This window comes from Pan troglodytes, chromosome 1 (assembly GCF_028858775.2).
Source record: "Pan troglodytes isolate AG18354 chromosome 1, NHGRI_mPanTro3-v2.0_pri, whole genome shotgun sequence".
In the NCBI taxonomy this organism is placed as follows: Eukaryota; Metazoa; Chordata; class Mammalia; order Primates; family Hominidae; genus Pan; species Pan troglodytes.
This window is the reverse complement of record NC_072398.2, coordinates 143907724-143918706: the sequence shown is the minus strand read 5'-3', so window position 1 is coordinate 143918706 and position 10983 is coordinate 143907724. Positions and strand designations below refer to the sequence as shown.

Sequence of the window (10983 nt, the reverse complement as noted above, 5' to 3'; positions counted from 1 at the left end):
AAGTGAGAATTCTGAGTGTTAAGGTCAAAGGGATTCTTTTAAAATGCCTTTTTAGCTGTATTCATGTCTTCTGGCTAAACTGGACTCTTTTTAAAAAATCTCTCATGTTGTCTATCTTTGACTTCTTTGTTTGTTTGCTTTTCTGAGTAATTTTTCACATAGAATTGATAATGGCAAACTTTTTAGCCTTTGCAGTTTTTCAGATATCTTTATTTTATCCCATTTCTCACTCTCTCTCTCTCACACACACACACATGCACACACACACCATTTAGTTGTTTCAGGGCTCAGAACACAATATCTCAAAATGTGGCGCTGTGGCATGCTGAGTACTTTGAACTGAAAGAGAAAGGAGAACTTCAGAAGCAAGGCCTTCCTGATCTCCCCACTCCCTTTTCTCCTTCTCTCATTCTCCCCAGAGACGGGTCATAAGAAACTAGAATTCCTCTTCCCCAAAGCAAGCCATAAAACCTAGAAAAATCACTCTCCAAAGTACCTCTTCTGAAAGTAGGTCATAAGGCCTTCATGTGACACATGTCCTACTCCATACCTGGAGGTAAGAAATGCTACACAGGCAGGCCAAGAAGAATCTGAACAAACAGGCCTTGTGGGGTTCCTCTCTCAGTTTGTTACCATTTGATCATACCCTTTTTGTCCAGTCATGTTTCTCCACAACTAGCCACTTCTTTTATCAGACTCAGCATAAAAAAATACAGTTTTCCCTGAATTTTTGGGGAAGATTCAGGGAAAATCTGGAGGCTCCTATACCACATAAAACTTTGTTGAATAAATTTGTTATGTTTTCCTCCTGCTAACCTGTCTTTTGTTATAGGAGTGTCTGCCATGATCCTTGCGATGGGTGAAGAAAAATATTACCTTTCCCTCCCACAGTTGAATACAGAATTCTAATTTTGAAATACTTTTTCTTAGGACTTTGAATGCACTACTCTACTTACTTTTTAGCATCAAGTATTGTTAAGAAATCTGTCAATCTACCCTTTATTGTGAATAGTCTATTTTTTCTCTATGGTAGTGTAAGATTTTCTCTTTATCCTTGGCTTCCTGAAATTTCATCAGGATATATCTTGAAATGGATCTTTCTTTTTCTTTCTTTCTTTCTTTTTTTTAATTCACACTGCTCATCATCTGGTCTGGCTTTTAAATCTGAAGACTTGTGTCTTCCACCAGAGCAAAAACTTCTCTTGTATTATGTCTTTGGTTATTTCTTTTCTTCTGTAGATTTTGTCCTATGTTTCTAGAATTCTGATTAGCCAGTTACTGACTCCATAATCTCTATTTTTTATCACATTTACTATCTTGTCAGTTTGTGCCATATTTTGACAGATTTCTTGGAGTTTTCCAGATCTCCATTTGTCATCCATAGTGTATTCATTCAGATTGTCCATTAAATTTCTTATTTAGATATTATGTTTTTCTATTTCCAATAATTCCTTTTTGTTCTCTGAACAATTTAAGAAAAACAGCACCTTGTTTTTGGTTATTGAATATGTTGTCTTCTTGAATCTCTTCTGAAATTAATTGAATTTTTAAACAATGTTATTTTATTTTTTGAATAATCTCTGTTCCCTATAAGGTAAATTGTTCCTCCTTCTTTGCTTTCATCATTTCCTTAAATGTTTAGTAATTCTTGGAATGTGTCTCTACTATATATTCTTAGGAGTTGACGAGTCCTAAAATTTAAGAGAACTTAAAATTTGGTTTTCATTTTAGTGACAATCTTTTAAAATATCAATTGCACATTCTGAAGTACCTAATATGACAAACATGTAAGAACCCACATTTGCATTTGTGTTTACTATGGCATCCAAGTCTTGTGTTGGACAAATGATGTGAGAACCCAATGTATGGATGATGATTTGAACAGACAGACAAGTCTGGGAAGGATCGAATCCTTATACAGTGCCTGGGCTTGGGTTTGAAAAATGTGGCTTCATTGTTTTTCACTCATGGATAAAGTGACTACATAACTTATAACTCAAGCTAGGATATATCTGAGAGTGAAAGGAAAAATGTTAATTGTGTGGAGATTATAACATAAACTGGAGCAATCTGAGTCACCCAGGATAACTGGTTATCTAATATTTAAGGCTGAGCCACCTTACATTTTACAGTTTTCTTCTTGGCAGCTGTTGCAGAAGTCCAGAATTCTCTCCAGCTCTACTCTGCTTCTACCTCAGTGCCCAGCCCCAATACAGGACCCCCATCTAGGCAGAATACTCCCCTTCTCTAGGGAGAAATTCTTCTGGCTTTAACTGGAAGGCAAAAGCCACTAAATTGTTAACTGATCTGCAGGCACGGGCGAGGGGTGTGGGGAACATTTGCCTCATTGGTTCAGCTGTTCCAAATGCAGTTCTTTTAATTAATTGCTCCATGGTTTCTCACTCCCCACCCTGCTACCTCTCCCTTCCCCTCCAGCTTTGCATTTGTTGAGCTTGGAACTTGTCCAGGACTTCCTTGCAGCTTCCTCAGTTCTCATTTCACTGTCATTCTAGTGGCATGTGCTTTGTGTTGTCCAGGAATTCCTCCATTTCTAGGCTACGTTGCATTCTACTTTTCTGGAACAGTTTTGGTTTCATTATTTTCAAAGACATCTTTTCTATAATTTCTATAGGATCTTTGGAGGAAGGGAAGGCAGATATCTGTGCTCAGAACATCATCATGAACCAGAGCTCTTTGTTCTATAATTTTGAATTTGTCTCTGAATATGGATGTATCTGCTCTCCTGGGTGTATGCACTACCTCAAAGTAAACAGCAGGAAAGACCCATGCAGGAGACTCCCGCCTTATAGTCTGTCCTCCCCTTTCCTAAATAAATTCCTAACCCTATACTCTATGAGGAAGTCAATTCTCAGGAGACACCTTTCTTAATTAGAACTCCACTCACTTTTTAGTTAACTGTCTTTTTAGCTCATACTTATCCTGTATTCAAGAAGGAATAGTTAAGTGGTTTAAAATAGAAGACTTTTTTCTTCTAATGTTCTTTGGGTATATCAGAAAACAGCCAGAATTTTTTTTTTTTAATTAAACATTTGTTGAGAGACTATTACAATGTTGGGCTGAGTAACAAAGGGAAGTATAACAAACTAATTTCTGTGCTCATTATGTTAATTACCCAATGGAGTTGCAAATATATGCAGGGAAAATTAGGGGAAAACAGAGATAAGGTAGATGTCAGTACCTAAGTGCCAGGTCAGAGGCCAGACCTTCAGAGTCATGAATTCACAGGTTGGGAACTCTAGGATTAGGGGCTCAAGGAAGCCTTCTTATGTCTGTAGGACATAATTTGTCCTTTGAAGAAAAAATAGAATTTTGACTGGTGAATAAGAGAGGCCAAATAATTGAGGCAAAGAATATATTATGGCCAAGAGTATATTATGGCCAAGAGGCAGAGCCTGCTGTATTCAGTGTTTGGTGGGTGAGTCGGAAAGCCAAGTGCAGAGTGTCCATGTGGTAACAGTGCAGGAAGTGGTCAGTTAGCAAGAGAGCTGGGAGCTTAGGGAAGTTCTGGAATACCAGCCAAGATAGTTGAATTATAGACTTGCCAGGAGATTAGGAGAATAAATACATAATTAGAGTTCTCCTTAAGAGGCTACAATGTGTTTAAGAAGCGTTTGTGAATCCAAGTTGTGAAGGAGGAAGAAAGAATGATGGTGCAAAGACCAGATAGAAGATTATTAGTTAATTATATCTTTGGTATTTATTAAAAAGTTACCATTTTTTGTTATAAAGTTAACAGAAGTCTTTGGAAAATAAATTAGATGACAATATCACCAATTGTTTTACACCAAGGTGTACTTATTAATTGATAGGGTTTGGCTATGTGTCTCCACCCAAATCTTATCTTGTAGCTTCTATAATTCCCACATGTTGTGGGAGGGACCTGGTGGGCGATAACTGAATCATGGGGATGGGCCTTTCCCATGCTGTGCTTGTGATAGTGAATAAGTCTCACAAGATCTGATGGTTTTAAAAACAGGAGTTTCCATGCACAAGCTCTCTCTCTTTTTGCCTGACACCATCCCCATAAAATGTGACTTGCTCCTCCTTGCCTTCTGCCGTGATTATGAGGCCTCCCCAGCCATGTGGAACTGTAAGCCCACTAAACCTCTTTCTTTTGTAAATTGCCCAGTCTTGAGTATGTCTTTATCAGCAGTGTAAAAACACACTAATACAGTAATAAACCAAAAATTTTAATGAATTTAAGGTTTAAAATAAGCCTTCTTAAAGTTTGTTCCAAAATTTTTTGTAATGCCTGGGCATCCTGAGACTAAGGAATATAGCTTTCTCATATCATACCCCATAGGGATTCCAAAGGAACTTATTATTTAAAGATGTGTGTGTGTGTGTGTATGTGTGTGTGTGTGCGCACACACATGCATTTGGCCAAAATTATGTAAAGATGGACCAGTGGGTATGAGCACCACATTTATTGTATGTTGTGGTGCCTAATTCATTAGAAAAACTACAGGCATTTGGCAGATGACAAGAAAATGGGTAAGACGCACCTTTTAAAATAGATTTTAAAAGCATTTTTGTTTATGTTAATGATAGGGCCTAAGAAGAAATACAAGAACTCCATCATTATAAATAAAGTTCTTCTGGAAGCAACGAGACAATCAAGGTGATGGCACTGTCTCTGAAATTCAGTAGCATATCAGATTTGGGTTTGCAGAATTAGATTTATAAAAACTCCAGATAGATTGAGGTACTTTAGTTCCAGCCTCTCTGTGCATCTTTGTTGTGCCAATCACTTTGGGAATAACAAAGTAGTTAAAGATAGGGTCCTTGTGCTCTAAGAGCTTGCCATTGAGTAGGGGCATAGAAGCCAAATTTTGTTATAATCTCAGAGTGGAATATTCTTAGGTTGTTAGCATATACTAACCGAATGGTCAAATAAAGCAACTCACTTACCATATTTCTTTACTTCCATCTGGTGAGAAACACAGGCATCTTGTTGATTTTCTGAAGCATCTCTCCTGTTGTCCTCTGCCTTGATAGAGTCCTGCTTTGTATATTTTTGCAATCACAGCATTGGATTGATTCAGGCCTAAGGAGGTAGGTGAGTGACCTTAGGCTCACATCTTGCCAGATCTAAGGTAAATTTAGGGTCCTTCTTTGGACACTTTATGGATTTGTTGAGCAGTCAACGTGGGTTCTCCAAAAACCCACTGGTAGCCACTACTGCATTGGCTGGGAAAGCAAAACAGCAGTGGCCAGTGGACACTGTATGAACTCTTAGGCTTTTTAAAACAGGACATTGTGTTCCCTTGTCTAGAACTTAGGGTATTTGATTGGCACTCAGAGAATTCATTCATTCATATATTTAACAAATATTCATTGGGCATTCCCATGTGCCAGGTACCAAGGACAGATAATGACCAAAGCTCAGTTATATCCACAAGTAGCTTTCAGCAGATGCAAGAGGCAGACATGTCGTATAGTGAATATATATTGTTTTTGTTTATCTACTATCTTTTTTTTTTGGTAATAAGATTCTCTTTCCTATGGAGAACTTCTCTTTTTCAATTCCAAGTGGCTTTGGGAAGGGTGGCAATCATAGTAGTTCATCTCTACTCCTCATGACACTGTGGTGGGGGACAGGTTACAGACTTCATCTCCATACCTGCGGCCACAGTGATTAGCCCAGGAATAAACCTGCAAACTGAAGCAAGCTCAATGAGAGTAGTTCCCGGGGTTTACTGTGTGGCTGCTGGGAGAAGGCAGCTCCATTTCCTTGGAGGCTGTTGTGATGATTAAACCCAGTATCCTCAAAGTCAGACTGTCCTCTAGCACTCTCTTCCCCCTTCTAGTTTCTGCTGCATAGAGGATAAGAAGCAGAACCACTAGGTAGAGAAAAAGTGAAAGAGAATGAGGAGAAACCAAGAGAGAATGTAAACTGGCCACATACTTTGAGTCCAGCTTTGCCCTGGCCATTGCAGATACCTGAGCCAATAGATTACCTACTTTTCTTAGCTTGAGTTGCTTCTCCATCACACATAATCAAAAGGGTCTTAACGAACACATAGTATAACTATCACTGATTGGAGTTAACATAGCTGCTGGAGGATCCAACCCTCATCTGGTCTCATGGAGGTAAGGGAGGACTCACTGAAAGCAGTGATATCTAAGCTGAGGCCAAGTAGCTTTCCAGGAAAACCAGAGCTGGAGGAGTGGGGAGTGTGAAAGTTGAAGAGTTCCAGGTAAAAGGAACATCTCATGCAAATACCTGGAAATAAGAGATAAAGTGGTACATTTGTGGTATTACAGGGACTCTGGGATGCCTGGAATGGATTGTGCACAGTCTAGCTAAATGGCATTGAACAATCACTAAAACACTGCCTGTTCTAGGTCCTCATGGGGCAGAGATAGGTGAGAAAGATGGTCTCCACCCACAAGGAACCTATGATTTCCCTAGGAATATTGTACACAAATATCTACAAAGTTAAACAACAACATACATTTACCTAAGATGATATACCAGATCACTGACTGTAAAGTGGACAGGAGCTACGAGAATTCAAAGAAGACAACCATCATTGATGATTCCAGAGAGGAGCAAGCACTGGGCTGGCCTGAGTAAAGCGCAGGGTGTGTATGGATGTGGGGTCCAGTGCAGAGCAGAGCTGGTTTGGGGACCAGTGAGGACAACAGCTAAAAGCTCAGCAGGGTTAAGTTGGGGAATAGTAGAAAATAAGCTTGGAATGGTAGCTGGTGGAGGGCTTGGGCATCAAGAGACTGTAGACTTTATGCTGAAGGCAATCAAAACTAGCTTTTGAAGATCAGGCAGGATGAGGTATTCAGTGGGTCAGGGTAGGGATGACATGACAGCAGCATGCAGAGTGACCTGGGCCAACTATAGTCAGGAGGCCAGTGGCAATTTGCTTATGGCCTGTGCCAGGGCAGTAGCAGGGACAATAAGAAAGGATGGAAGGGAGACCCTTATGAAGACAAAAGAAGGGATGGACTTGAGTTCTGGGATGTGGAAAAGAAAGGAGAAGGATGAGCAGGGCTGCGCACCTGTCAGACAGCATAGCCTCTTGTTATCCCACGGAGATGGGCTCTGCCACCATGATCCCTGCACGCCACGCGGGGTGCTCCACCACACTCAGTCTCTGGGGAAATATGCAGCTGCTCCCACAGTGGCGGCAGCAGCCTTGCCGAAGGACAGGGATGGAGGACAGAAGTGATTATGCAGCGATGCATAACAATTGAATTGCTATAGGTTACACCTCCTGTGTCAATCTGCAGAACCGGTTTGACTGAATTCAGTGAAAAGAACACCTGAATTCAGGAAGACAACACATTTTCTGAAGTGTCAGCATGACACCAAGGACCCTGCCTAAACGTTTCAACTTTCTTTCTTTCTTTTTTTTTTTAAAAACAAAACAAAAACAAACAAACAAAAAACAGCTCTATTGTTACCCAGACAAATCAGAATAGTTTGGTAGCATGCCAGGCTACCGAGGCCAGCTCACTTGCTATCTTAACATAGGTCAGTTAGCTCCCCATAGGCTTCCCCCTGTGGTGTCAGTACAATAAGTGTGCGCTGAGGGCCTATAAGTGCCTGGCAAGTGCTAGTGCTGGGGCTACTGAAATGGATACAATAGGATTCCAGCCTCAGGGTGCTGAAATCATTGGGGGCAAGTGTGCCTTGTGGGGGCAGAAAGTCCTAATTTCAAATCCCAATTCTGCCATTTACTAGTTGCAGGACTTCAATCTTGTTGACCTTCAACTTCCTCACCTGTAAAATGGGGATGATAGTACCTCGGGTGAAAAGAGATATTTATGTGTGAAGTGCTTAGCATGGTGAGTGGCACGTGTGTCTTCAATAAAATGATGCCTATTTATCATACAATGTGGGCGATGGCGTTCCTGAGGTATGTGCATGATGCTATGGAAACACAGAGGGGGCACAGTTAGCCCAACTTTAAGGAGTTCTAGAAAGGCTACCTGGAGAAGATGACACCTGAGTGGAGTATTGGCGGTGGATAAGGATGGAAATAGGAGAGAGGAATTCCAGGCAGAGGACAAGCGGCGCCTCCTGACAGAGGCAAGTTGCCACCTGCTGATTAGTTAAGGCTGTGTGGCTAGCCCAGGGCCCACCCGCCACCTGGCTGGAACGGCAACTTCTGAGTTGTGCCTTGCTGAGCGTGAATCTGACTTTCACCCTGGGTTCCAGGACCTGCAGAACAATAGCCGGTGACGCTGGTTATGTTTCATCCAATCGTTTACAATCAGCCAGGGAAGCAGCTCTGCTCTGCCCCAAACAGTAAACTAGCCTGTGTCTGTCATTGCACTCATCCCACCGGACTCCTGAGGTCAAGGGGAAGCATGCGGAAATTGTTTAGGGAATGTCCCCCAGTTGCCTGACCTAGGTTTAAAAACCGGAAATAAGGCAATTAGTAAAATGTCCTAGTGCTCACAGATCATGGCTTTCTCTAGGCCCAGAAAGCAACTCCCTTCTTTTATGTATGTCTTGCTATTAATGCTCTGTAGATGGTTTCTTCGGGACCACATTGTTATGCCCAAGTTCTAGATGGGGCAATTAAAGACGGACAGTCGGGTTATTTTAGCTGCCTTTGGAAACAGAATTTACAGTGCTTGCTTGTCATTTTCAATTTTCCCCTAATAGAGCCGTTTCCTCCTTTCACCTTGGAGGAAGCAGCGCCTTGGTGGTGGAAGGAGCCTCTCACTGGGCTGGCTTTTGCAGGGGCCATGGCGTCCCTCTGGATGAAAGGCTCAGCGGAACTCTAAGTCATTATCGTGATCAAGGACGAAGGAATCGTTTCCGTGTGTAAATGCAGATGCTCTCTTGGTTTCTGTGATAGATGTGTTCCCAGTGCCAGTGCAGCAGTGTGTTGAATGCTTTTTAAAATCTGAAAGACCTGCAGGCTCTTCTCTCCTTTTCGTAAATCCATTTCCCCGTTGAGATGAAAAATGTAATACTTTTCAGCTTACTTTAGACTTTCTTCAAAAGTATTTCTGGAAAAGGATCCTTCATGTGGAGCATATGAAAACTGTCAGAGGATAGGAGAAAGCGAGGTTTTAAAAACACACTAATGGATAGCCATTATGCCGTGGGGAGTTCCCCCGGAGAGCAGAAAAATACGAGCTGGGGAAGTCGGGGGTGGGAGTGAGTGGGGAGCGGAGCACAGAGCCTATGGGTTAACAGACGAACACAATTTAGAGACAGAAAAAACTGGGTATGTACGTTAGTCCCCTTATCTGTGGTTTCGCTTTTCACAGTTTCGGTTACCCGTGGTCAACTGAGTCTGAAAATAGGTGAGTACAGTACAGTAAGATATTTTGAGAGAGAGAAGGAGGGGAGAGAGAGAGAAAGAGAGAGAGAGGCAGAGAGAGAGAGAGAATGAACATTCACATGACTTATTACAGCATATTGTTATAATTGTTCTATTTTATTAGTTATTGTTGTTAATTTTTCACTGTGCCTAATTTAGAAATCAAAATTTATCATAGGTATGTATGTATAGGTGGGAACATAGTCTGCATGGGGTTCAGTACTACTCTCAGTTTCAGGTATCCACTGGGGGTCTTGAAGCACAACCTCTGCAGATAAGAGGTGACTACTGTAATAAGATGGGAAAACATTAATGGCCAAGATAAAGAACGCTGTCAAGGTTTCCCTTTCAGAGCGCTAGAAAACATCAGTTTTGTAGTCTGACAGATGGAGTTCAGACGCTGACTTTTGCATTTGCTAGCCATGACATTGGACAAGTTAGGTTTTGTGTGACTCAGTTTCCTTGCCCAAAAAATGGCCATAAAAATGACTTCTTCATAGAGTTTTGAGCTAATTAAACGAAGTAATGTATGTAGAGTGTCCATCTTATTCTCTGGTATACAGTAAATGTTCAGTAAGTGCTAGCTTTTATTATTATCATTATGGTTATTCTCGCTGACATGAGGAAATAGGTAGCATCATAGATAGCTTTCAAGGAGGTGGCCAGTCTCAATTCCCATCCAAGTAAATATGTGCATGCCTTTCATTTAGCTGACTGGCACCCTTCTCTCTGGCTGGCAGCGGATTAGCACACTGAATCCCATCCCTGAGATGTCCTGGCACACATCCTGGGCCCCTCTGTGAAGTGTTTGCCATGGCCTCGAGCCCCTCAGGTTGAGTGCACTTGTCTGCAAAGGGCTGTGTTGTACAGCAACATGGGACCCACGAAGGAAGCCTTATGATTCATTTTTCATCTCATCATTACTCGCCTTGCCTGTATGCCAAGGCTGGGAAGCAATGGGCCAGAGGTTTGTGCTCTGAGCAATTCTGAATCATGTGGAGAATATGAAGGAAAATGAGAAGTTTAAAAATACTCCATAGGAAAGAAATGGTAAGTAACATGGTTTCTTTTAAACTTTCCCAATTCAACTTCTAGAAAGGGTGTCATAAACCTCTGCAGGGGTGACTAAGAGCTGGGACAAAGGCAAGTCTGTTACAGACGTCCCCGTAACTCCAGGAGCAAATCTCTTTCTTCCCCTCCTAAATAACTCCAGAACATTACATGGCATTAACAAGTTTCCCAGGACAGGAACTTCTAGTTTATTACTTGCTCACATTGTCATCAGAAATTAATTTTGTCCCTGAAAGACAAATTGGCTGGTAGCTTACGAAGTTAAATGGAAAGAACAAGTGCGCATCTGTTTCTTCTGCATTTTGTCTCCTTGGTGTCTTACATATAAATGAATCAGAGTGTTCAAACTTAAATTAAGATCTTTGGCTAGATAAACAGTTAAAACTGGTTCCCATAGCTACCTCTCACACATAGCTGTGATTGCATTATAATCCCCTAGTAATCAGCTCTAAATGAAAGAAAGATGATAAGGGTGCTCTTTTCAGTTTTCAGTACTGATTTTTATTAGCTCTCAATCAGTCCGGGACTACTCTGTCTTTCATCACATTGTGGTAGTGTTTGTAGAATCATTAGAGTAATAAAGTGTAAATCT

The 10983-nt window shown here is 41.3% G+C and overlaps 1 long non-coding RNA gene across 1 annotated transcript in view; it reads left to right on the top strand.

Annotated features, from left to right (window-relative positions):
* Positions 1-10047: 10047 nt before the first annotated feature.
* The window catches only part of LOC134807758 (uncharacterized), a 72554-nt gene continuing 71618 nt past the window's right edge, over positions 10048-10983 (top strand). The window contains exon 1 of the long non-coding RNA XR_010148991.1: positions 10048-10370. This is a non-coding gene — a long non-coding RNA (uncharacterized LOC134807758). The remainder of the gene's footprint in view (positions 10371-10983) is intronic.